The sequence below is a fragment of the Lepidothrix coronata genome, unplaced genomic scaffold (assembly GCF_001604755.1).
Source record: "Lepidothrix coronata isolate B3197 unplaced genomic scaffold, Lepidothrix_coronata-1.0 Scaffold7, whole genome shotgun sequence".
Lineage (NCBI taxonomy): Eukaryota > Metazoa > Chordata > Aves > Passeriformes > Pipridae > Lepidothrix > Lepidothrix coronata.
Genome location: NW_016690187.1, coordinates 4,285,616 through 4,313,375, shown reverse-complemented (window position 1 = coordinate 4,313,375; position 27,760 = coordinate 4,285,616). Strand labels below are relative to the sequence as shown.

The 27,760-nt window shown below is 47.4% G+C and overlaps 1 long non-coding RNA gene across 1 annotated transcript; it reads right to left on the bottom strand.

Annotated features, from left to right (window-relative positions):
* Positions 1-27,482, bottom strand: LOC108508919. The gene is made up of 4 exons (XR_001878546.1): positions 26,627-27,482; positions 5,438-5,619; positions 3,032-3,144; positions 1-155 (listed from the first exon to the last, which is right to left on the bottom strand). It is a non-coding gene; the product is annotated as an uncharacterized LOC108508919 (long non-coding RNA).
* Positions 27,483-27,760: the final 278 nt, after the last annotated feature.

The following is a 27,760-nucleotide window of genomic DNA, read 5'->3' as shown; positions in this document are numbered from 1 at the left end:
TCCACACGAAGAAGTCGCAGTCTGCATGAAGTGTGAGAAGAAGGCTCCCAGCATGGAGAAGAAGGCTCCCAGCACCTGGTGCATCACTCACGGTAACCAGGGGGGTGAGGCTGGAGCTGACATCGGCTGGAGCTGACATCTGCTGGAGCTGCTGCCTAATGTGAGTCAGAAATGTTAGCAAGGGTCTTAAAAGTAAAGTTTTGTTTGCACTTCCAGAGGAAGAAAATACACCCAGAAACCAAATCTTAAAAAAAAAAAAAAAAAAAAAGAGGGAAAGCACAGAGATAAATACAATCCATTAGCAAATTAAATAGAATCAAGGCTGGAATTGTGTTTTAGTGGCATCGGTTCTTGCAAGAACCTCACGCTCCAGCCTCAGAGGGCACTGGCAAGGCATGATGCTGCCTTTGTACTGCTCCTTTGGTGCTCTGCTTTACAGTGGGGATTAATTTAGGAAAAAAAGGATTATTTAAAAAACCCCTCACCCCTCTCTCTCCTCCACCACCCTCCCCATGCAGTGATGCGGGATAATGAACTGCTAGGACTGTCATCCAAAGAGCGCTTAATGACAGTATTCACTCTGTGTAGCATTGGCTGTTCTCAGAGCTCTCGTTATGAATGGTTTTCAAGCTGTTTTGACTATTTTCCGTTACAAAGAGGAACTCACTGTTAGCTGCCTATTTTCATCACGGAAGCTGGCCAACATAATCCTCACGGAGCTGTGACACCATGGCCAATGGCTAACACTCCCATTCTCTCGCCTCCACCTTTATGACAGTGGAGAAGGCAAGGCTCACCCTCCCTGTCCCTTGCCTCCTGTTCACTGCTCCTGTTTTGGGCTCATGATCTGATTTTGCAGGTGATGCTTCTCTAAACTATCTGGCTACAGTGTCCCGAGTTGCATCCCCTTGTGGTGCTGCACCCATGGGTTTTCATGGCACTGTCGAGCCTGTGCCTCCGACTGTCCACTTTTAGGGGCTGTGAGTCCCCATTGCAGGCTTGGCAAGGGGAAGGAGACCCAGCCTGAGCTTCATCTGTGCCGCAGAGACACCATGAAGATGCGCTAAAGCAATCTGTTCTCCCATCTTTTCCCAGACCCTTTGCCGTGAGACACAATATTTTGGAGGGGCAGCTGAAATCTTGCTGGTGTTAATTTAGTTTCGGTCTGCTCACTGTTAACTTTGGGCTTGCTGCGCTTTTTGTGGCTCCTTTTCCATAAAGAAAGCTTATTTCTCTTAAAACAGGGCGAGAAGCAGCTTGGCACCACAGACACTTTAAAGATGTTTGAACATTTGCAAGAGGAAGCAAACACATTTTTTAAATATTATGAAAAGCACCTTGAACAACAACTTCTCATCAAGAGCCCCCTGCAGGCTCCATCCTTTGCTGAAGGAGCCCATTGCTCAGCCTGGGAGCATCTGAGGCTCAGTGCATCACCCCACACTTTTGTGCTACATCTCAGAATCCTGCCCCGGGCATGCCATCCAACAGGGCTGGAACAGTGACGCAGGGCACTGAGTAGGAGATGAGCTCTGCTGAATCAAAATAATATTAAAAAACAATGAGGGACATCCCACAGCAGCTCCTCTCTGCAGCCATACTCACCAGCCAGCCCTCAGGAGTGGATGATAAAAATAAAGAGGAAAATAAGTTCACAACATACTTCAACACTGTCAAGTGAGCAGTGGTTCCTGAGTCACTCTGGGGTCTCACTAAGGTTTTCAGGCATTGTTTCACTGTACCCTACTTACATGAAATTGGGATATGACTCGTCTTTGTTTTTCCCCAAATGAGGTTTTCCTACTGAAACCTTGATTTTCTGGTCAACATAAAACTTGAGGGGTGATTTTATTTTTAATGAATTGTGAGAAAAATTAGGGGTAGATAAGCACAAAAAATTTACATGTCTGCTAATGTTAATCTGTTTTTTAAAATAAAAAGACATTTTCTGGCTAAAAGCCTTTCCTTTCTAATATTTTGACTCTCCCCACAGGTGTCAGTGTTCACTTGTCTCCTTGTTGTCCCTTCTGACATAGTACCATGTTCCTTGTGTTTCCCCCCCGATTTTTCTTGGTAGAGCCACATCCCTGCCAGCCAGCTGGCCACAGGCACACAAATCACAGACGCCAGGCATGGGAGCACTGACAGCCAGCAGAGACCATTAGATCATCTTGCCTGACCTTCCCTGATGTAGGGCTGAGTTTGGCATCCAATTACTCCTGTACCAAGCCCAGTAACTCCTGCCTGGCTCAAGTGTATGGGGCAGAAATGCGTCCTGTCTGGGTCTAAATATATCAAAGGCAAGGGAATGCGCTGCTCTCCTGGGTAGTTTAATCTTTATTAACACTCGCTTTTTAAAAGGTCTGTTTGATTCACAATTTGAATTTGTCTGGCTTCAGCTTCCAGGCGTGAGCTCATGCAATGCCTTTCTCCTCTAGATTAAACAGTCTTTTAATACCTGCCTTTCTCTCCCCATGAAGGTACCTCACACAGCACAATTAAGTCACCTCTTGATCTTCTTTTTAATAAGCTAAACAGGCTGAGCTCCCCTGGTTTCGCACCATAAGACATTCCCCCAGCCCTTCCCGAGGATCAAATCTCCAGTACCACCTGATCCCGTGCAGGGGGGATGCATGGCAAAGCAGCCCTGTGCAGCTGATGAAATTAAGAAGCTTGCAGGATATGGCAGCTTTTCTCTGCTGCCTGCTCCCCCAGCCAGCCTGTATTTTTGGGGAGGCTGCTTAGGGGTGTCAGGTGAGGTTTCACACCTCTCCAGGGACCTCTCCACCCCAAGTTCCCCAATTGCTGAGCAATGGGGAGGCAGTACCGCAGCTGCCCCCATGTGTATGGATGAGATGCCAGACAAGCAACAAAATTTAGGGCCCTTTCCTAGTGCAGGGAATTTGGGTGTTCCCAGAGCCATCATCTGCTTTACACCACACCGTCACACCAAGCCATCCCCATCAACTTTAGCTATCCCTAAAATTCATAATTCCTTGTGGTTTTAGGTGGTGTCGCTGCCATCACTCACCCTGTCTCTAGAGAGTCCCAGATGGCAGGCAGCAGCCTCCCACCCACACCACCCATGGCATTTACTGACCAAAACAAGGAACTGGACAAGACCTTTCCTCATTGAACATTTACCTGGAGGAACAATAAAACAGCATTAGCCAAAAAATGAAAGTCAATGCACATGCAATGCTGCACACACATTACTGGCAAGAATCACTACTTTTGATCCATTTTTTAATATGTTTCCTTCTGAACTGGACCCCAAATGCCCCAGCCAATGCAAGCAGGGATGGGGATATTTTGGGTGATGCAGTTTTAGAGCCAGCCAGCCCACAAGCTGGATTTTAGCCACGGGCTTCAGCAATACTATTTCACAAAACGTTATAACGTTTTAGCTGGGAGAGTAGGCAGGGCCCCTTGCACTCTCCACCGGGTATTTGTCCTGCCTGTGAATCAATTACAGCAGAGACACTGTGTGCATTAGGATTGCTGCTTGGCACCTATTTCAGCCCTGATATATGTTGCTCTGCTCTGCAACAAACGACTTAGATAAACCTCCAGGAGGTCCTGTCTGTCAGCGAGGTTTTTATTAGGTGAGCCATGCCCATTCTCACAACGGAATGGCTACCTGGTAGAAAATTGTAAGCTGTTTCCCTCGGAGGGGGTGAGCCCGAAATGAGTTTACCGATCTCACTTTGGGAACAGACTCAGATATTAAAGGGACCAGAGAGTATCATTACTGCCAGGTGATAAAAACAACCACTATTTGGGAAGACTGATGGCCTTTGTACAAGCTCCCAACAGAAGCTTCATTCTGCACAGTGGATAATAACAGCCGTCTTGGGCTGAAATCCCAAAGCAGCTGCATTTTCCAAGGCTACAAAAGTGACTTCAGGATTCCTGGCGCCACGTTGCTCAAGCATCACTTTTTGGCAGTGACAAAGCCCAAGAGTGGTTAATATTCTTCAATGATCACAGCTTAAAGATGTCATCTGCTCTCTCCCTGCTTGCAGCTCTGCTTTCTGGATTGCCGCCCTGTCTCAGCAAGGGTCAGATGTCAGTGGGAGCAGAAGCTACCTGGGGCAGGAAAGCCAGCAAGCACATCTTCCCCCTTGCAATGGGGAGTAGAAGGCTGAAGCCTAAATCTCTGCCACTAAAATAGGTGCCAGCTTGCATTATGGCATCCTGAAAACATCATTGCATCACACTGCAGACATGACCTTTCACTACAGCTTCTTGTGCCCTGGGAGCAGGCAGCACCTTCCAGCACCATCTCAAGCCTATTTTAACCAACTGCAGTGCTCTGCCTGGCAATCACAACTCCCTGACCACTGGTCCTGGGGCAAGCTCCAGGCCGGGACATTCTCAGTTTCCTGCAGCTCTCTTGGCCACAGCCACACTGAGCAGGTACCTGTCCCATCTGAGAAGTACCCACCCTGCTAAGGAGCTACTGGGATCTTTCAAGAGTTTTGCCGGTCCCTGGACCAGGGCTCTACAACAAGCACAGAGCTGCCACCAGCTCATCTGGGAGCCAGGCAGATCCCCACTGATTTTCTGACCAGCTTAACAAATAGTTATTTCCTGTGCCCATTTCCTGCACCACTTCCCATTCCTACATCACTGGTTCCACCAGTGACCTTGTGAGAGCCCAGAAGGACGGTGGAGCAGCATAGGGATGTGGTGAGGCTGTGGTGTGCCATCACCCCACTCACAGGGCTGTCCACTGTGGCAGACCCAGCAGCCTAGGGCAGGGTCTAAGCCATGGGTCTGCCTCTCACCAGTGTCCCTGCCCCAGGGCAGAGCTGCAATGGGGGCACATCTACCAGAGGGCAAATAAAAAAACAACAGCGCATTTCAGCTCAGCTACTGTTTGTGTTTTCCCCTTGCCAGCACAGGGGTTTTGGGTGTGCAAGCCTAGGGGTGTCAACCAGCCCCCTTGCACACCTGGTCTTGGGGCTGAGGGCTGTGCACGGCAGCCAAAGGCTGGCTCCTGTACCAGAGCTATCCCACACAGAGGACTGGCTTCATTTGCTTTCACAACAAGGTACCCTGTTGCCAGTGTCACTTACATTCAGCCCTGACACCTATTCATCCAGCTCAAGTGCTTTTTTCTATATGGGTTTTCTTGGCTGTTTTCTCTAGATGATCTTCTGAAGAATGCTAGTTCCCTTTGTAACCTTTCAAGAGTCCTCTCTGTATGAAGTTCTCTTCACATCATCTCCAACAGATGCAGGCAATAAAGTCGCAGCAGATTTATGAGTTTGAGAATCTCATTATATCTATCTACCCATCAAGAAAAGGAGCTGTCTTTAGAAAAGGCAAGGGATGGATTTTGCTGTTATCTATTGTTTAAAGAGATGAAGAAAAATAAACCCTCTTCAAGCCTTCCCAGCCCCAACTGTGTAAAAACATCCTCTGAACTCACCAAGCACAGTGCCAGCCTATGCCAACGTCAGGACGTGGCCCTGCAGCTCTTTGGAGAGTTGAAAAAACCCAGCTCCATGCCTGTGCACCTCTGCCAAGCGCCTCAGCTGGCATCAGCTTCAGACCCAGCCACAGTGCTGCTGTGGATGACAATCAGTCCAGGTGGACTGTGCTCTTGGAGACCTGTTAGAGACAAGTTAGAATAGCTTGTGAAGGACAATGGCAGCTCACTGCTGATGTCTGCCTGTGGAGATGAACATCCTCAGCAAGCAGCAGTGTAAAAAGGGAGCTCCCCCCACGGTCCCCATGCCCTTGAGGGTCCCCAAAGCCATGATACCATGCCCATAAAGCATAGGTTTTGGCTATGGAGCCCAAATAGGACTGCTATCCTACCCCTATCCATCCCAGCATAGACCCCATACCACAGCTCACCCACTCTGGCAGTGGCTTGCCATGAAGGACAAAGGCTGTGAGCAAACAATTAGGCAGCAGAAAGAGAGCCAGGGGGACCAACAGCCTTCAGAAGTAGTGAGGTGTCAGGAAAGAGGTGACAATCCCCTGACCCACCCCATTCAGCACTGATGACACCGCCCTGGTGAGCCTTCACAGCAAGCACTTGCTCCCAGGCTCCATGGGAGCCACGCAGCCAGCTCCTTGCCTGTTCCCATGCTCTCTGCTGCTGCTTTCCCAGCAGCCAGGCCAACTCTCCTCCAGGATGCTCCCATCTGCCTGTGCCTGTGGGGATGGAGGGTTTGCACCAGGAAGGGCTGACACTGGTGACATTTATAGGCAGAAGCTTCTGGGTGGTGTCAGAGAGGGTTAAACAAGCACATTAGCAGGATCTAGTCTGGGGGATCGTGGCAACGGGTCATGTGTTTGCCATGTTCTTCGACCACATCAGTCAGGGTTTTGTAATGGCTGAAGTCCCACTTGGGAAATACATTTTCCAGGCATGGTTCCAGTCAAAAGGCAGCTCTGCAGCCCTATTGTGAGCACAATTTTGCAGCTTGTTTGCAAATGGTCAGAGACCTGTCTAGCATCCCTCCCAGCCCAGCTTGCTCAGCAGACCTGGCTGTGCTCAGCCTTGGAGGAGAAAAAGCCTTTGGGCTCATCCCACAGGAGAAGGGCCCAGATCTGTGAGTTACATTGTCCAGGGCAGGTCAGAGACTGGGACTGGAGGGGGTGCACCAGGATGTGACAGACAGCTGGCATGAAATCATGGCTTCTGCAAAGTCAACAGGACTTTGGTCACCAGCTTACAGCCACAATTTCAGCTTCAAAATGCTGGTGTCTGGGGCTTTCAGTCACTCCCTGCTCTGTTTCACGGATATGGAGCCTCTTTCTCTGCAAACATAACAAATCAGTTTTGATCTTTCCCATCAGCCTCTTTTGCAAACACACATCCCGTACGACATCTCTGTTCATACGTCAAAATACTTGGCAAAACAAAGCAGAAACCTGTTCTTCCTGTCAAGTAAAAAATTAATTAGGACAGAACCCTGATTCTGAACAAATAAGCAAAAATCCCACCTCCCTCCAGCTCTTTAAGCAAAAACTTTCAGGCAAGGATTAACTGCCAGTGAACAGTCACAGCTATTATATTTGAAAGGTGACTGGTCTGCAGATGAAATGTCAGAGTTTACTTTGCAAACACTTTCTGGTTTTTTACAAAAGAATAGGGAAAAAGCCCACCCTCAGCCATTGCAAATCATCACTGTTGTATGAAGCAAAACATCACGTCCCATCTGAAAATATTAGTTCACGATTTTGTTTCATGCTGATCTAATTTGTGAGCCATGGCGAGGCACAGCCTGTGTTTGAAGAGTTTAATAAGTCACTGTATGTGTAGCACTAAATCCAGGCCCTAAGGGGATGGGACCCCCCCATCTATAGCAGCCCTGACCTCAGTTTGCTGGACCCTATGGGGGACTGGGGGTGCAGCCTTGCTTTAGCACTGCCTGGACCCTGCTGCTCAGGCACCCACCTGGCATTTGGGCTGGGTTCATGTACAGCAGCTGAGGGGCTGGTTCTTCACAAAGACTTCATCCCTGCAAACCTCTTGTCAACAACAGCGGCTGAGGGAAGCAGCACTTCCACAAGCTGTGCCAGAAGAGGAGGGCTTTGGAAGGGAGCAGTTGGTGGGCACCCAGCTGAATGGCAGCTGACAGTAGAGGTGTTTGTGCCCTGCAAGAGTGAGTGGTCTATACAAACCCAAGTGCATCACAGCCCAGGTGTTCCCATGCCACCATGCCAGCAAAGGGCCCAATGCCGGAGCATGGGGCTCCACAATGTCCCCTTGGTCTCAGAGAGATGGGGCAGCAGTGACATCAATGGAGCATCTCACCAGCTCCGAGCTGGAAGGAGACAGGGAGCTGCAGCCCCACTGTAGGCTGGCAGTGACCAATAGCAGCAGATCAGCTTCTGCCTCTTCCCATAGCACAGCATAAAATACAGCTGATAGAGGAGTTTTGGTTCAATCTAGAAACAGATTTCAGTACAAGAGTCAGCAAAAATTTCTTCTGCTTGAAAAAAAAAAGCCAATCAGGAGTAGAGACAAAGTCTGACTTACAAGAGAGGGGGGAAAACCAATCCGCAGAGAGAAGAGACAACAGTTTTGGCCAACACACCATGGCCTCCATTAAATAAAACACCCTGTCATTTGCATTCACTTGGCAAGTGACTAAACCTGAACTTGGCTGCACACTTGATGATCCACCATTACTTTCCAGGGAGGAGGTTGAAATATTCTTATTCCTATTCATTAGGCCAAAGTAATTCTCTTAATGCCATGGAACCAGCCATGGACAAGATGCTGCACATAATGTCATTGGCAGTGTTGCTAAATGAAATCCCTCTGCAAGCAGCCGGGGGAATCAATACTCGCAGTAATTTGTCCTTCCAAGTTTTCCTCCCACGCCTTCTTATTTGTGGTGTCAGTCTGTGCCAGCTCTATCTACCTCAGCCGTGTGTGGGGCATGGAGGGTCTCGGGGCTGGGTAAGTGCCCCGGTGAGGTGCTCTGCCTCTGCTACTCTCCTCCATTTGGGAGCCACTTCCCAGCCCCGTGGGCAGCACTTCTGTGTGGCCTAACATGTTGCTGTGGGGCAGGCAGGCTTTGTTGCAGGACTGATCAGGAGCCAAAAGAGAGGTATGAGGTGCTCTACCCTGGCTCTGTGGAGTATGAAGGGCTGATTTTATAACACATAATGGAAAAGAATCATGGCTTTTTCCAGTAATTGAAAATACAGCAAAGTCTTAATTAAATTATTAGCCAGAAATTCAGCTTCTGTTAGCCAATGCTGCCACACCACGGCAAACATGTCAGGCCATTAGCAAGCACAGGGCCCAGGGACAGCCCAGCCCTCACACATTAGCTGGAGTAAATCTTTATTGCTTCCTGAGCCCTTGCTTCAGAACACATTAAACACCAATAGCTCAGCACTCAATGTCGCCCAATATTATATCAAATCATTAGTGGAAGGTTAATCATTACAAAAAGAAGAGGTCTCAGCTGACATTTCACTCATTTCCTATGTGGAAGCCCTATCATTACCACAGCAGCACAAAGATTTGGGCTCAGTGGTACCTGAATGCATCACTGTGACTCCTAGGTAGAGGGAGAAGGGTCCCCATCTGTTCACAGCCAGAAGAAGGGACATGCCCAAGGACCAGACAAGTTCCATCCAAATTGCCATTTTTCCCAGCCAGCATGGGAGCCAGCTCGGTGGCAGAACCCTCCCTGAGGATTAGGCCTGAAACAGGGTCCCAGTTGCAGCCACCGTCACCCCACAGAGCAGCCAGCCAGGAGCCCTGCAGACCCAGGGAGGTCTGCACAGCAGGGGGGAGGGAAGCCCTTTAGTGTTCTGTACTGTCATAAAAAAATTTATATTACCAAGTTCAAATCCTTGTGTTTCTTTTCTGCTGGCATAATAACTTTGAAATGTGTTATTGCTGAGACACTCGCCTCTCTCTGCCAACAACTCCCTGGAGAAAAGCACTAGCAGAAGAAAAGAACTTTTTACAGCTTCTTCATAAAAGAAGTCAGCAATCCACTGGACCTAATCAACTTTTCCTAGAGATGACAGGGACAGAGCCTCAGCTGCAGTAAACCAGTGGAGCCTCATTGGTATGTCATAGAGAATGCTCCCAATTTGCTCTGTACCTTAGTCAGTCTCTTCCATGGAAGCAAAAATTTGTGTTGCTGCTTCCTCTGTCAGACGTGCTAGGAAAGAGTGGCAGACCAGTATTACAGTCTAGGAAGAACTAATAGGAAAAGAGAAGCATTTAAGTAAAACCACTCACTAACACTATAGATCTTCTTACTGGGTCAGCCTGCCAATGCATCAGGACAGCTGGATGGTGTGCGTGAAGAGAATCCACAGCTGATTTAGGATAACAGCCTAAATCAGGTGGATTTTAGGCTGCTCTTTTCACTCAGTCACGAAACACCAGTGCCAGAGTCTCAGCAAGAGCCACATTAGTGGCTGGTCTTTCCACCGCCATGAGCTGTGCCATCTGCAGGAGAAGACTTCCATTTCAGAAAGCACCTGATGGCCTCTGAGCTAATTTTCCCTGCTCCCACAGACAAAGGCAGCCACAGATGTGGTTACAACTTTGATTTTTTTTTTTAAATCATTTGAGAAATCTTGCCAGAGAACAGTTGGAAATGACAGTCCTAAGCAGAGGCAGCTCAGCTGGCAGACTTTGAAATAAGGCTATTGCATTAAGCGTTTAAACTGGAAAAATAAGTGGTTTGGCAATGAGGCAGTAGATCAAAAACTGATGCTCTGCAGGACAAGGGCTGAACCAGGCAGGGTGTCCCTGCCACGGGCAGCTCTGACCCCAGCCAGGAGCACCCCATGTCACTTTGCCTTGCTGCATTCTGGTTCCCTTCACCCATCACCCGGGACACTTGCACCTCTCTCATCCAGCAGTATGTTCAGACGCAGAATGGGAGAGCATCCTGGTCAGCGGGTCAGCAGGTTTTGATCCACACTGCAAAAACTGGATTCCAGCGCTGTTGTTTCTGGGGTGTGTGCTGGCTGCAGCAGCAGCAGGCAGCTACAGGCACCTGAGAAACCAAGCAGTGTGAGGCAGTGGTTTGGGGCAGACCACAGGGGACTACTTCTTCCCTTCCTTCAATTCCTAGTGGAGAAATAGAAAAGCAAGTGTAATCAATTTGGCATGTATCTATTTACTATGAGCACATACTAAAGACTCACAACAGATCTCCTCCCCCACCTTTGGCAGCCAGCCTACATGTTGGCAAGCAAAAGATGTTATCTTGAAGATTCACTGCAATACCCTGAGTCATGCTGGAAGTCCGAATCCACTAGGAAGCCTGCTGAAATCAAGGACCTATCACAGAGACACTGTCTTCTCACGTATTGCTCATAGCAACATTCACCAGGTTGGATCCTCCACACCCCCAGCACCAAGGGGGCTCACAGCCAGCAACACTTCACCTGCCTATTCTACAGGGTGGTAGATATGAGAGTCCAGTCCTGGCCACAGGACTGAGATGACAAGAGGACCTCTCCACCAAAGCTCTGCCCCAGCAGACTGGGCTTTAACTGAAACTCCAGCTAAACCTCACCTTTCTATACAGGGCCTGTGGGGCCAAGTGGGGTTGCTGAGGTGGCTGCCTCAGGGCTCTGGGCTGTGGGGAGACAGTGTAAGCCTGGGTACGTGACAGAGGAGTGAAGGCAGTGGAGCTAAACTGATTTACATCAGCTGAGGAACTACTGCACGGTTGGGCAACAGAGCATAGCGATTCAAGGGAGGAATAGCAAATTCAAAGCCCAGCATTAACACAATGCTCAGCTGAGCAACTCAAGGACTCCAAGGAGAAAAAATTCAAACATGCAGCAGCCTTAAATCAGGTGGATTTGGACACTGAGAGCTTTAGGTTCATGCCCCCATCAGGCAAATTTGGACTTGCCCAACAGAAACACAAACATTTGGGGGGGGGGGCAAGAGAGGGCTCCTTCTCCCAAACTGTAAAGTTTTCTGTAAAAGCAGGTATCGGTTCCCACTATTTCAGGGACAGTCGCTTTAAAGTAGCCAGAGCTCAGCAGAAATAAAGTCCTATGGCCTCTGCAGATGATGGATATTGTAGTAGCCCTCAGCAAACAGCAGAGCCTGGACCACAAAACATGCTTTCATTAGACTGTGTAGCAACAAGTTTTCAGCCATTTCCTAGACAAAAAAATAGCATAGGAAAATGCTGCACCACTGAAATCCATTTGAGGGAAAGGCAGGCTAACAGGGGGCTTTGCAGTCTGCAATGGCACAGAGGTCCCAGTTGTACATCAGGACTGCATTTTGGGGTGAGGCAGACACAAAGTGCATCACATCATGGTCATCTGCAAACTACCAGATGGATTTAGCAGATTTGTGGCAGCTGTTAGCTATTGCAGGGAGATGTATAGATCTGAAGGCTAAAGGATCAGATAAAATCATTTAATATGAACTCCTGCAAGACACAGGGCATGGAAACACAAGTCCATAATTTCTGTCTGACCCCAGGCTTGCCTTTTAGAGAGATCTTCAATCTGGATTTGAAGATATCAAAGGATGGAAACTCTACTATCCCCAAGTACATTAGTAGGTAATCTTAACAAGGGAGTCACCCCATTTTACCTGTCTTCATCTTTTAGGCATAGTATATTGTTATGCCTTTGCCCTCCAAATTAAACAGCTCTCTGCTCCCAGAAGTCTCATTCTTAAATAAGTATTTAGAGATGATGATCCAAGTCACCTCTTAACCTTTCCTTTGTTATGCTAAATTAGTTTAAATTTCCTTCATGGCTCCCTCCAGGGAGAGTTTTCCAGCTTCTGAACCTTCTTCTCTCCCAGGGCAGCCCCTGTCAGCCCCTCAGGCCAGCTTCCCCACCAAAGGAGCTGGCTTGATTGAGCAGGAAGCCAAGGCTGATTAAGCAAATCATTCTGGAAGGTAAGGAAACATGCTGCTGGTCACACCCATGGTGTCCAGAGGCTTCCACAAAACTTCCTTGTCCCAGATTGGACATGCTGATACCTGACCATCATCCCTCCACGACTTCCCTGCCAATGGCACACTGCATGCTGCCCCTGCTGCTGCCATCACCCCTGGCTTTCCCAGCACCAAGGGCAGCAGGGGATGCTATGCACAGCCAAATCTGCAAAGCAATTAATTAGCAGTGATAATTAACCTCTTCGATTACTTTTAAGCCTTCCCAACAAAACTATGGGGTGCTTTTGTTTACTTACTGTGTGACAACTGCTTGATGGATTTATATGAAGTAAATTAATAAATAGGCAGTACCCATGGCAAGAAATAATTGGGAGGACTTAATGTCACTGATTAAATTATCCATTCAAAAAGCAAGCATTCTAGCAAAGCTTTTCTCTTGTCTCCTACATCCACACATCAGGAGCTCAGTGCCTGCCAGGCCACCTCTCCCGGCGCCACCGCATCTCTCCTTAAAGCCCATCTCTGCCGCAGCGGTTCAAAGGCACGTGGCGGTGGCTGACAGCGAGGATGACATTTGTCACGCTGACCTTCACCACCACATCATTACCCCTACTGTCCTAACACCCGTCCTCTGCCCACTCCTCCGTGACTGCCCCCCGAGCCTCGCGCTGCCATTTCCAGCTCCTCAGCGCAGGGGGCTGATGGGTTCAGCTCGACAGTGCAGGTCGCAGCCTTGATCCTCTTTGGCGCCCTCCCGCCCGCCCTGGCCGTGCCCGGCCGTGGGGCCGGGGCTGTCCCCGGCGCGGCCCCAGCGCGGCACAGCGGGCGGAGCGCGGAGCCAGCTCGGTGCCTGAGCCCCGAGCTCCACCTAGTGGGGCCGGGCTTATCCGGGCCAGGACGCGGGGTAGCGGGACACTGCTGCTGACGGGCTCTGACAGCCCTCGCCCAGACCTCCCGCCGCCGCCTGGCTGCCCACGGGGCCCGTGTCTGTGCAGAGGAGACCAGAGCCAGGCAGAGGGGTCGGGGGTTTAATCTGTAAGATGAGCACGTAATGACAGGCAAGAGAGCCTGTGCTGCCAAAAAAGGGAGCTGGGGGAACTTGGCAAAGGGCTGTTCCCGCACACCTGGCCCCAGAAGGAACGGCCTCTAAAGGACCATCCACAAGCCTCACGTACCCTTGGGCAGATGCACACGATGCACAGAGCAGCCCACAGGGCCTTACAGGGCAGAGCTGGCATACAGGTTAATGTGGGAAAGTATGAGGAGACCAAGCCAGAAGGCTCCTGTACCTTGGGCAGAGCAAGCAAGTCCCAGGGTCAGTTTGGCCAAGGAATCCAATGGGGTGAGGAACGTGTGCATCTCTCCCCCTTTCCAAGCCCCAGTGCTTTACTGGCATAAACCCAGCACTGATACCAGCTGCAGGCTTTCTAAATCACACTTTGCCTCTATTCTCTCTGGCTCTTATCTCTCCCTCAAAGATTCCGCACTAAAACACTGATGGAAAAGTTCACAGGTTGCTTTCATGAGTCCATAAATTACTTATAATCTGCTGGCTGCGCAAGTATAGTTCCTTAGACTTCTTTAGATTTTCTCTGTAAACTTGAAGAAGGGATGCAGACAGACGCAAGGGCCACATGACATTTTCAGACTCTGCTCTGCTCCTGAAATCACAAGGTTTGAGCTTTGCACCCCATTCCCCATGGAGAATTAACACGTCCCTCCCACCACAGAGGGAAGGTTAGATAGTTACTTCTGGCATTACTCTTTGCCCAAAGACCACAGTATTTGGTGTTCCTATGGGGTCCTGAGTGCACACTTGGCATGGTGTGAGAGGACCTGCTGCCCAAACCTAGTGCCCAGGTGGTGTTCTTAATGCCCATATTCCAAGTAGGAGGGAGGTGGATCAGGCATCCTTCCGGCTGGGTCTTGTTCCCCCACCATCTTCAAAAAAAAAGGTTCCAACACAGAACATCATGAGATTTGCCTTAAAAGGTTAAAGAAAGCAACAAATGTTGGGTTTACTTACTGTCTTCATTTGAGTTATTGGGGCAAGAGTTTAGTTTTTCCTCTGCAGCACTGACAGCAGCCGCCTTTCTTCTTTTTAAGGAAGAGCAATGTTTCTCACTGAGGCTTTAGGGAAAGTTCAGTTGCTGGAAGGACTGGTAGCAGAGGTGCCCTGCTTCCTGCAGGATGGAGAAGAGCTGCAACCAGCCTCTACGTTTCTCCAGTTCTGTGCTGACATTTTTATTCTGCGTTGCTCCTTATCAGCTCAGGGCCAGCCTGGCCCACAGGCAGCTGATGACATTTCCAGTCATCGGCATTTTTCCAGTTGAGCTGAGATTAAGCTAGTGTCTTCTCATAAGGACTTGCACGTTAAAGAACTGAAAGAGCACTAACAGCCTCATCAGCGACCCAGGATTTCCCATGGTCTCGAGTGCAGTGCATTTCAGAGCTAATGCTACATGCTGCACGTGCACCTGGAAAGGTCCAGGGAGGGCTGACGGCCGAGCCAGCAGGGTGGTCTGCCAGCACACAGACCTCAGGCGCTGCAGAGACCTTGACTGTCTGCTTCCGCCTGGTGAATCAAATGAGTCCAGACATCACCCACCTCCTCTGTGCACTTCTGTGCCAGGAAAGACAGAATAAATTGTAAATCAGGGTTTGCAAAAGTGTCACCAATGATATTCCTGCCTGCACCCTGGCTGCCCACCTGTCGCAGCAGGGTTGGTTCTGACCTTGTTTTATAGAGGCTGCATCATGAATCCCTCCACCTAAACACCTCTCCTGGCCCAACCCCATGTCAGCTAAGCCATTCAATGTCTTGCTTTGCTTTTAAGAGAGACTGACCCCTTCTACCCTTGTCCGTGTTATCTGGGGTATAGATTAAACATACATTGACCTTCCCCATGAATAGCATCAGGCACCTGATTCCCAAATTGTGTTTGACACTCCAGGGCAGAAGCCCATGCAGAGAATGCCAAATGGTCTTAGTCAGCTTTTTTGCACCTGAAAACATCACCACTTTAAAGTCTTTTAGCTCTGACTTTCCCTGGATGTATCAAGAACTTGACTCACACACAGCCTGCAGCTCTGTGAGACACCAAGGCTTGGGCATGTAAAAGCATATGGAGAAATGCATTTCTCCACGTACTGAAGCTTGATTTTACATAGTCTGGAAATTGCAGTATGGAGGAAAGAGCAAGATGGTTAAGAAAGGACAGTCTGTCTTATGGATGCACACACACATACCCAACACACCTGGCTCAGTTCATGCTGAGGAATCCTGTGCCTCCACATTGGCACACTGGCAGGGGAGGCTGTGGCTTGCTCACATATTTATCCACAGATTCACAGCTAACAAACTAGGTGATGGCATTTAGGAAGGCAAAAAAAATGGCCTGTGTGTCTTGGCAGGTGTCTGTAATAACAAACAACAGTAATCATAACAAAAATTACAATGATCACAAGAAACAGTAATAAAGGACCTTGCGTGCTGCCAGCTGGACTGAATTGCCTGTGCAGAGCAGCCCACGAGCTGTCCCCACTCTGAAAGCAAAGATGCCACATTATTAAATGGTTCCTTATCTGGAAAGAGCCAATGAGTGTGGGCTGCTTCCCCTGGTCTCCTTACCCCCAACAAAATCTTCCACCATCAGCGAACAAATCACTTGCATCATAGGCATTAGCCAGAAATCAAAGCCCTGGCAAGTTATTATTGACCTGACACTCTTCCCAAGAGGAGGCTAATGCTGAGCTCTTTATCCCTTCTGTGTTCCTGCTTTCCTGACACACTTTGATTTTTTTGCATTTGCAGGTAATTCAGCTCCATTTGATCACAGCTCATTCGCCTGTCTAATGACTTCACATTGTCTATCTGCCCTGTGGAGCAGCTGCCTCCACGGCAGCTCGCTCTGCCTGTCCCATCCGCATGCTCAACCTGGTGTTTTCTCAGCAATTCGGCTTTGGAAACATGTTTCCTTCTTATCCAGCACAAGGGCCAAGATGTGAAGCTGTGAGTGCCAGCCTTGCACAGCACTGCCCACAGCCAGACCATGGAGGAGATGGCAGCCTCAGCCCTTTCTGAGAAATGAGGAAACCAGGGCAGCAGAAGGAGGGCAGCTGGCATCTCATGGCCAAGCACAGGGCTGCTCTGCTCAGGAAACATCACCAGCTTCAGATGCAGGAGGAACTGCAGGCAGCTCTTCTGCTGTACCCCTATGAGATGGAGGGCAGAGGAGCTTGAGGGTCAAGCAACTGTTCCAGCAACTGAATGTTAGAATTAAAATTAGGATTTGCCATGTGTTGTGCTCCATGTGTCCCTGGGGCTTCTGTCTCCTGGCTGGGCAGCAGAGAGCCGAAGAGACAGGTCAGTGCCACGAGCCTCCGACTAGCCACCCACAAAGCAACCTGGCAGATGAGGTGTCTAAAACATCACTTTGGATTCTAAGAACAACATTTTATTTTCCCGGGAAGGCCCTGTGGTGCCTCACCCCAGAAGCCCCACAGGTGAGAGCTCAGGGCTGCCATCAGCAGGGCTGCAACAAGCTGCTGCCTTGGCCAGTTGTGCATACCCCTCCCCAGCCCACTATTGAAGTTCCCCTCTCCTCGCTCCTTGAGGAAGCAGCTGTTTTCACTGCCTGTCTCTGAGGAGCACAAGGGACCAGGAAACAAACTCCACTCATATTCCCCAGAATGAGGTCCCACTGGATGGGCTGTGAGGGTGTTGGAGATGCCTGAGCTCCTGCTAGCCTGGGAGCATTATGAGAGAGCTCTGCCTGCTGACCCAAGCCCCAGGACATGACAGAAAGCCATGTGTGCTGACAGAGAGCACAGCAATGGCCTTCCTGTGTGCTGTCAGGATGAGGGTTTGGAGCTGTTATGTTTTCTGTATACAGTGAGATCAAAATATGATCTTTCAAAATTACTTGAGATTAGCTGGAGGGAAACAACAGAGAGGGGAAGCACAGTGCATCCCTGCTCGATTTAACTGCTTGCACACCACACACACACTGCCCTTCTGCAAAGCTCTGGTGGGCTCCAGAAAATGGCACCCTTGGCTGAGGGCATCTAGTGGCCAAGGCTGTGCTGGGATCAGTGAGCACCAAGCAGGTCCCCGGGATGTAAATCTTACCTTCTGGCTCTGGTACAGGGTCTCTGGTACAGCGTCTCAGCTGCACTAGGGTACCCCAGTATGAGGTCCAGGGTGAATCTTGAGTCCTCAGCAATAATCAGGTGTGCCCAAAGGAACCACAAAGAGCTGCTCTCAAAGCCACTGGAGGACAGGGGAAGAGCAGGAGCTGCTGTTTTGGGAGGGATCATCAGCATCGCATGCACAGTGCTGCTGTGCTGAGGAGCCATCTCCACTATGCTGTGCACAGCCACACCAGCCTGCCTGCCTGCCAGCCAACAGAGCAGCTCTGCAGAGCAAATTCCAGCTGTTTACATGCTTAAGATATGCAGATGCATGAGGCACAGGCCTTAGACACCAAAATACCTAATTGTACTTGCAAATGAAGCAGCTCAGTATTTAAGTGCACAGAATTTGCAGGTGCCATTAATTTTCCCCACAGTTTGGTGTCTGGTGTTAACTGGAGGCAAGAGAGTTGTCAACAGAAGAGCACACCTGTGTTTTTAAGACTGCCTTAAAATCAGTGACAAAACAGCTACAAAACTAAGAACCAAACTAAGGCAAGCTGGTGAAGCCTGCAGAAGAGCCACCACAGCAGGACAGGGCAGCTGTTGTCACTTGTGGAGCCAGGTAGGCACAGTTGCCGTGTCCCTAAATGAACCATGAGACCCAGTTACCTGACAGCCTGTTAATGCTGCAGCTGCTGCCGGCCAGTCTTTTCTCTCTGCTGAAGGAGAGCCCAGGTGATGAATACCCAACAGGAACTTTTTCATCACAAAAGAGGAATAAAATAATCAGCAAGTGATACGCTCATCTATACATTCTTTCCCATTGGACTGTCACACGGCTAACTGCCAAAAAATGTTCAGAGTCGAAGATGAAAGGCTTAGAGAGGTTCATTACACCTAAAGATGAGATACATGTTCAGAGCAGCATTTAGGAAGGGAGTAACATCAACATGAATCTGCAGGTCTCCAGCAAATAAATGCATCTTACCCAGCATCCCCAGCAAAGGGCTGGTTAAGGAAGGGGAAACCTTACCATAACACATGAAATTCTTGGTGGGGTATGGTGAAAGGGAAGAGCTGGGAGCTTTTTACTTCCCAAGGGAGGCTGTGGGAAGCCATGTGCTTCCATTCACCTAGAGCTGATGAAAACTGAAAACAAGGAGGATCACTCTGCTTGCAAGTGGGATTTCTGCAGCAAACAGATGACTGACTAGGTCAGGACAGCCTGTAGGAGGGGTGAGATGGATGGCAATTGTGACTCTTGTGCAGGTGAAGTGAAGCAGTTTTGAATTAAAAATTGGTTTACTAAGGCATGGGATTCAAATGCAAAATTCTCATTAAGTATAAATAGTCCCTTGTGTTGGTACAGTGTTTTTGTCTTAGGAACTGGTCTAGATTTCCATCTGTGCTGCCTCCTCCATCACATGGCATGGCAACACCTCACAGTCACATGCTTTCTCTTCAGGATATTCTTGAGAGGTAGGAAGGTGCAACTAGCAGCCTACAGCATCAAGAAGCATGTGCAAGAGCACAGGACATTTCTGGTTTAGCCATGAGATGATCAGGTGTCTCAGTATGGGGCCACCCTCCTTCAAGACCTGAGCCTCCTAAGACAACCTCAATGAACACCACAAAGCACTGGGAAAGAGTTGCTGAGTGAACCAGCATAGCGAGTGCTGTGCTCTCTGCAAGATAATCTGTGGGTTTTCCTCTGAATAAGTTAAGTGACTCTCAGATTAGAAAGTGCTGAGGAGTGCTCCCTGTAGTTTATCTTTGCTAATGCTTCCTTTAAATCCTGCTCTAGACAATGAATGAGCAATGTCAGAGGGGACAGTAAACCGGGTTTATTTTAAAACCTCAGGATCAGTGTTGCAAATTGTGTGCTGACACCCAGTCTCCAGTGGCAGACATAAGAAAAGTCCCAAATAAGAGGTCCTCTCTAGGAAGGACATAATAGATGACAGAGAAGTCTGAAGGAAAAAAAGTGTTTGCAGAGATGCCGGAGCTTCGCCCAGTGAGGTCTGGAGTTGTTGAAATCCAGGTTGTCAGGATAATTGAAGAAAAGCAATTTCCTAAAGAGTAATGAGCTAAAGTGAAGGAAATATATTTCCTCAGCTCTGGAAACAGGATATACTGAATTATCATGTAGTGGAAGAGCCTAGTGAGACATTTTGACATACGTCACTCAGGCATTGAAGAGCTGCAGCCTCTTTGGGAAATTAAGTAATGAGAGTGAATAGGAATAAAGGAAAGTGCCTGTTTGGAGCAGATGAAAGGACTCCAGATGTGCACATGGCTGTGACTGCTTCATATTGTTTGGGACTTTCAGTCATGAAAACAAGAGACACAATCCCAATGAAATATGTAAGCCTTCACTTGAATGCTATAAAGACAGAATCAAACCTAATGTTAAAGGACAAATACAGAAAGAAAACACAAGAAGAAATGAAAAGTGAAAAAGTATCTCCCCTTGAAAATCAAGTAATGAAGATATTCCACCTCCCAGTGCTCTCCCTTATCTCAGTTGGGCAGCATCTATTCTACATGTATGAGTCTCTGTGCAGACTATACCACATATTTCAGGAAGTAATTTCTGGGTTTGGAACTGAGGGCCCAGTCCTTCTTGTCAGCATCCCCAGCACAGGACAGGAACTACTTTGGGTAGATTATTAAAAACTCAGGCAATACTTATATTACAAAAACTTCTTACAAAGGTCTGCTGCTCCCTGCAGAGTTTGGGCAATGAAATGAAACCAGAAATGCAAAACCAAAGATGATGGACCAAGTAGGTCAAGTCCCCCTCTGTGGCAAGCTCAAGAACCTTTGCCCAGCCCTTAGCCATCTGCCTGGGTTTTCACTGCTTGCTTCTGCATAGGGCCTGACACCATGTGCAGCAGTGCCCACACACTTGCTGGGGACCACGCTTCTGACTGAGGTCCCTTCAGACAGCTCTGTCAGACTGGCACAGGTGCTGGTCTGGAGGACACAGCTTCATTTGGATGTAGTTTAGACATGGAGGGATGAAGAGGGAGAGCCATGTTGCACTGCCATCAAGGTTCATTCAGCCTGAATCTCAAGCAAGAGAATACCACAGTCCTGCCTTAGCAGCACTCAAATCTGCGATGATGGTGCTCTTCCACCATTCCACACTGGAGTGGGCACAAGCAGGCTGCTTCCACCTGGAGCTTCCACCCTGCAGCTGGCACAAACAGACCTTTGCAAACTACAGTGTTAAAACCAGCTTATGTTGTTTGAGAAGACACTGGGTCCCTCCTGACCACCGCATGCTGCAGGCATCCACCCCAGCAAGGCAGTTGGGGCAGCTGCAGAGACTGCTGCCCTCCTCTCGCCATTCTTTCACTCTGCACTTCCACCCTGGGAATGGCATTTCTCTCCTGCACAGATCATGACAGTAGGATTATTAGAAGTATACCGTGCACTCAGTTAGGCCATTAGCAAGGAACAATCCTCAGGTAAATAATTAGCAAATTACCAATTTGAAAACAGAAGTAGAAAACTTAATTCTTGATTGGTAACCATCTGGCATCTTTCACATAAAAATTACAGCTAAAAAGCAATTTCACAGTGCAGGCCTTGCACAGTAATACTTTCCTTCCATTTTCCAAGAGTAAACAAAAACCTCTAAGAACGCTTATCTTGGTATAAAACCTTGCCAGAAAAATAAACACAATGATTTTCAAAATGAAAAATAAAATAGCATGTGTTGGTTTTACAGCACTGGGAAAGCCATAAAACTTAATATTCCAAGTGTAAGAAGTTGAAGCCGTTTGTTGTCATCCATGTACCCCTTCTATCAAACACCACCTTCTGCTGCAAATCAAGTCCCAAACAGCTGGTGGAAAAGCAGATGACAGAAGGAAAACAAGGCTGAATTGTGAAATACATGAAAGATTTGATTTTAGGCATTAGAGGTGACCAAAGTAAAAAGAGGAGCTTCTTTTATAGTTTTGATGTATTTAAGAATTTTGCACTACAGGCTGCATTTAAATTACAAGACCAGAGAGTAACAATGGATGGGACACTATGTTTAAAAGTCCCCAGTTTTCCAGACAGGAAGCCTCACACCAGGGTGGCCAGCCATATAGGACAGGGTGTGCAATGTGGGCTGAGGGGTCTGATAAGGGCAGCAAGAGCATTACAAATACTGCCTGTCATAGCTGCATAGACTGCAAACTGGAGCTTTGGACAAGAGATGAAAGCAGACCAGAGAGAGCTGTGAGCAAGAGGGGCAAGAGTTTGGATCCACTGGGGTAGATTAGGGTATAAGACAGCAGAATCTGCAGGGTGTTCACCACATACAGTTGGTCAGCAGGCAGCACACAAGACAAGTAGGCAGATGTGGAGCAGAGAGTATACAAGGTGACGGTGAAGCCAGCTGTGCTACCAGGCACCACAGAGATGGTGAGGTGCATGGGACAGTGGAGAGCCTGTGAGATGGACTTCCAATCTGGTGCATGCAAGCACCAGAACTGAAAGATGAGAAGAGCATCTTTTTGTGTCACCCACAGATTCTGAAGAGGTTGAGTCACACTGAGTCACTTTCTCTTTTCTACTCATATCCTCCATCATTTTCTGTACAGTTTAGATTACATTTAGAGCCACTGGAAGATCCATGCATTGTTTGTCTCTTATGGACAGCTTAGACCAGCCTGATGTGGATTCTGGCACTGGTTAAGAGCACCAGTCATAAAATCCAGGAAAAAGCAGGAAGAGACAGAAGGCTTTTGGATAAATATCCCATGTTACTGGGGTGAAATAAAGGAAAAGAGTGCCTGCAAGTATTCAACTAACTGACTGAGAGCTAAGCTGCCACCCAGCAGCCCTGTTCTCTGTCACCTGGCAAAGGCAGATGGCATCAGTGCTGCCTGTGGGCAAAGTCTGCCCAAAGCCAGGGACACTCAAAGAGACACAGCACAATCTCTTTGAAATCTTTGCTTCCCATAGCACAGGGCTGTGTGAAAGTAGCTGACATCACAGCAAACCAGGAACACACAGGAGCAGGACTGGTAGTTTTTAAAGCACTGCTAATGGGAAATGGTGTCTGATAAAGGCATCATATTTTTGGCATGTCATCACAGAAAATTTGCTACAGGCAGCCAGCTTTGGAGGGCAAGTGAAATATCACAGAAGCTTTACTAAATTTTTCTGAGATTGTTTGTCAAGATTTTCATCTCCACCATCTTTGAAAGGGCTGACTGAGACCTTGACTGATTCTAATTTCATAATTAGGGATATTAGGAATAGCTCTGCCAAGCAAGGTCTTGTACCTGGGCAGAGCTGGTAGAGATAAAAGAGCTGAGTGAAGAGGATAAGGTTAACAAGGAACAATTCTGAGTTCTAGGAATCTAATTTTGCTTACCAGATCTCTTCAGCAACAATTTTAGCTGCAGTCTGAGGGGAAAAGAGATGGAGAGGACAAGGCAAAAACATTGTATAAAATAGGCAAAATATTGGGGGGGGTACAAGAGAAGAAAAAAATAAACCAAAAGCTATATTAAACAGTAGGGCCCAAGGGAGAACAGAAAAAAATTAGATCAATAACTGAGGAAACTGTCTGGCTCCACTGAGCAAATGGTGGTTAACAGGAAAATTAAATTCTGCAGGATTAAACAAGGCATTAAACTGGTTGGGGAAAAAAAAACCAAACCCAACAAAAACCCAAAATCATGTGCTCTCAGGTATAAGTCGAGTGGTTTTACTAAGTTGAGCGCTCAGCTGGACTAAAACAGCTCTTTACTAAAGCAACCATAGCATATGTATGCAACTTGCTGAGAGCACAAATTACAGAAGACTACACATTTAAGGAGGTATTCTCTGCTGATGCTAATACTTGTCTCTTGATTCAGGCAGCAAGTTTAAATGTCTGCACCAACAGGCAACAGGAATGTGCAGAGAAAAAAACCCTATGTCTTGGATTTCACCCATCCATATCCTTCTAGGCACTTAAAGAATCACCCCTTAAACCTCTCTTCCCGTCCCAGTTGGGTTCATCCCATTTTTCACTAGCAAATGGAAAATAATATCCAACAAGGGCATTATTGGGAAGATCTGCCCAAAACTGGTTGAAAGAGCTTTAATGTCCCAGATTCAGGCAGCTCTCCTAGCACTGGAAGGGATCAGCACCACCATGGAGAGATACAGGGAACTGTAACCAGGTACCACATGTACCCTATGGAAATGGCAACAACAGTCACTTTGGGAAATATCTGTGAACAATTTCAGGATCTGGTTCTGCACCAATTCCACTGGCACAAACATGGACCAACTCTGCCAAAGTGGCAGTATTATAACTGAGACTCACAGCTTGAAATCAAACCTTGGCAGAGTACTGGCCCAGATCTGCCATTAATTAGCCTCTCTGTTCTTGCCGATCCTTTGGCACAAGCTGGGTGAGGCAGAGTTGTTGCTACCCCTTCACCTTCAGCTGAAGTTTGGTCCCAATGAATTCCTTCATCAGTGCTGCCACTCTAAGCACATGCAAAGCTGTGGTTCAAGAAAGCCACAGTTTGAAGATAAATACTCCAGCACACTTAAAACCCGAGAAAAAACAGGATTTTTTTTCCCTCTGTGATGTTCTTTTTAGGATGAGCCATATGCTGCTATATTGTAGATGCTCTGAAGGACCAGATAGGTAGGGGAAGGTGCCACATCAAATGCCAGCTGTGCTCCAGATAAGCCTTACTGCCCTCCCTGGGGTCACAGCACAGGCTCACAGCACTGCTCTGCACCTGGGAAGACCCTCTCCCTTCCCTGTCACAGCACTACAGCACTTTCTCTTTGGCTGCAGAGGGCCATCACTACATCCAACATGGTTGCAATGGAGAAGCTAGAAGTGTTTGAAGGCCATGACACCCTCCCAGGAAACATGAGATTGCAGAACACAAGAGAGCTGTGAGAAAGTACTGGTCAATGTGACAGCATTTTTGGCTATATCAGCAGCCCAATCAGTGCCAGCTGCCTGGCAGGCACCACACTGAGGCCCCACAAATCAGATTTGTAGGAGCACCCTGGGACTGGTTGATTACATGGTTTTTTTTCCACCAACAGTTGCAAGATATGAAAGTAAGCACTTTAAATTTTAAATTTAAACAGGCATGAACCTGGAGCACAAGCTGAGCAGAAACTATCAGAGCCAGATTGAGTTTATGTTGCAGGACTCTCCTCCACACTGGTGGCTATGTCAGCCATCCCAAACAAGATGTGAGGAGTGACCAAGAGATGAGTCTCTTGGTCCTAAGGACACCTATCAAGGGAGGTATTGGATGCAGACATAGAACTGTACTCTGTTCCCCTAAAGAAGCACAAGAATGCACCTGAATATCAACACTACTTTGCTTTCAGGGACATTTTTAGCACACCACTTCAATTTTTTTTCCTAGATTCAGTGGTACTAAGACACTTCACTGGCACCTTCTACAAGTTATAAATTAGCAATGGCAATAAAACAAGGCAGCCATTCCTGGGCTGAACCTCCCACCTGCAAACATGGCAATCACCTCTTAGCCCCTTAAAACAAGCATCTTGTATCAATAGTTCAGACCTGACAGCTGCAGAGTACCAGCCCTGTGGTTGGGGCATAGGAGCCACGGGGGGTTTGAAAGATGGTCCCTATTATTTCCTGCAGATGGGACAATTGCCTGTGACTATACTAGAAAAGAGAGAGGTTGTCTTCACCTCTGCAGGAAGCCAGCTCCCAAATTTAATAAAGGTTTCTCCTTCCAACCGCTTCACTGAATACAACAGCAACACTTGTAACAAAATCTCACCTGCTTTTCAAGTACAAACTAAATGAGCTTTCCTGAGAAAATAATTGCCAACTATTAAAAGGCTACTGTTAGAGCTCAAGAGGACTGTTAAAATACAAAGAAAAATGTAGCACATTCTTCCTGAATTGATATTTCAAACGAAACCTATTTTTGTTTTGAAATGTGGCACTAGAACAACGACCGGTTGTTTTTGTAAAGTTTCAGACTGAGAGCCATGCAATCATTTCCCAAGAGCAACGTATCTTTGTTGTTCATGGAAATACTGGGGAAAAAACCCCAGGTGAACCAGTCGGTCTCTGCCTTAGCAGAGGAGTCTCAACCCATCTCTTGTCAAGTCCACACTGGGGAATGCCCAGCTCGGGACCAGACCAGACACCTCTGCCTCTGTAAGATAGTCATTCCCAGGGAAGAGCCCCCATTTACCTAACTTCCACCTTCTTAGTCCTCATTACGACCTCAAATCTTACAGCAAACAGAAACTTACTTTTGCTGTTTTGTTAAAAGCAGATTTTAAACAACTATTTTCTCCATAAGAATCAATTCCTGCTCTTGCCATTTTGAGTGCTTCTTGAGATGGAGCAGTTTGAAGGATCAGCTTTGTAATATCCATATGCACAGCCAGAATTGCATCTCTAACAGCCCAGAACTGCCTCACACTATTACCCCTAGTGTCCAAATGCCTCAGGCCCATAACCTTGAAAATTCCCTAGAGAGGAGAAGCCTGGAGTAGATTTTCTCTAGCCATATTGCACTGAACTTACACTGCTGTGCTCTCCTTTTGTTTAAGTATCTGATCTTTTCTGTCATCACTCTGTCTTGATAAATGTCTGGATGCAACACTTTCAGTGTACTTCCATCTCCCAGGAACACAAGGTATTAAAGCACAAACAGTTTCATCTTTGCATGAAACCTTTGCAGCATGTGTTAACACGGAAGACTACATCATTCACTGACACCATTTACCCCTCGGCCTGAATTACAACCAGGCATGTGCAATGCTGCCCTAATTACACTGTCTAGAATAGCTGAGCCATGTTCATTAAAAGAGAAGTCAAATTACTGAATCTCTCTCTCATCAATCTGGTTATTATTTCAATGACCAGGTCAGGATTGAGACTGTTTATGAAAACCAGAATCTGAAGATGGTCTTACCAAGGACACAGCTGGTCCCTTGCAAGTCACAACCTCAAACACGTTGGAGATGGAGACTAGCAAAGAAAACATAGTGGAAGCACATCCCCTCATGTCAGAAAGCAGAGGCAAAGACTTCACAAAACAAGTGGTGAGAGGGAGATGCAGCATCCCTCTACTTACTGCGAAGTGTCCAAGGTGTAGTTCTAAAGAGCAGACATCCTTCAAGCTACTGTGGAAAAGCCACTCTTGGAGACCAATCCTGGCACTGGAAGGTTAGTGCCAGCCAAGGCAGTCTTGTTTGCACCAGTCACAGCAAGGTGGCACAAATGGCAGCCTTTCCCCAGCATGCAGCTGTGTCCGAACACGGCAGTGGTGATTCCCAGTGTCTGACCAATCCAGGCCACATGCATGCCTGGCCTGGCAATCCTGCCCTAGAACTGACCAGAGACTCACAGCACCTCAGTGACCATCATTTCTCATCCACATGCTAAACCTCAAAATAATGCCAAACTCCAACTTACCAGTTTCATTGATGAAGCAGGTATATATTTTTTAAATCTCAGAAAATGTAACAACATACATGACAAAATTCTATTCTATACCCCTTGAATTAAACTTCCTCAAACCAGAAGACAAAATGAAGAGGATCTGGTCTCCAGACCAGTGATCCAGAGCTAGAAAGCACTATAATTAGAATCAGGACAGAGACTGAAGACCCAGAGTTGATTGCAAAACTAATTAGCTAATGTTATTACAAAGTAACAGAGAATAACCAAGAGCAGAATCAGACTCTACAGCAATCTAAGCAAAGGACAGTTTAATAACTGTACTTAGGATAGGTTTTAAAGGAAAAAAAGAAATCACTTTATGGATTATATTTCATCCTGGGCAATATCCATACATCTTGGACTTAGCAAAATGGCTTGGAGAAGAGGGTTTCATCATAGTAAACACAGCTACTTCACAGCAAGATTTATTAATACATCCAAAAGAAAGAAAGAAAATCATTTTGTCACACTATATACAGATAATACATACAGTGAAATGTAAACTTTTGTATACAAAAACCCTTAAACAAATTAAACAAGGACCAGATAACAAAAGGAGACCAATCTATCATCATTTAATTAATTTTTTTTTTTTTTAATGGTAATACAGTACATTCATTGAGAAGTATGAGGAACATGTGAGCCAACCTTTCCTATTTAAAGGGAAAGTACAAACACGAGCTTTCCTACCCGCCCCTGGAATGCTGTCCGTGAGCCTCCAGCACTAGAAGCAGTAGTGCGAGTTGCCATTGCTGCCAGGGACCCC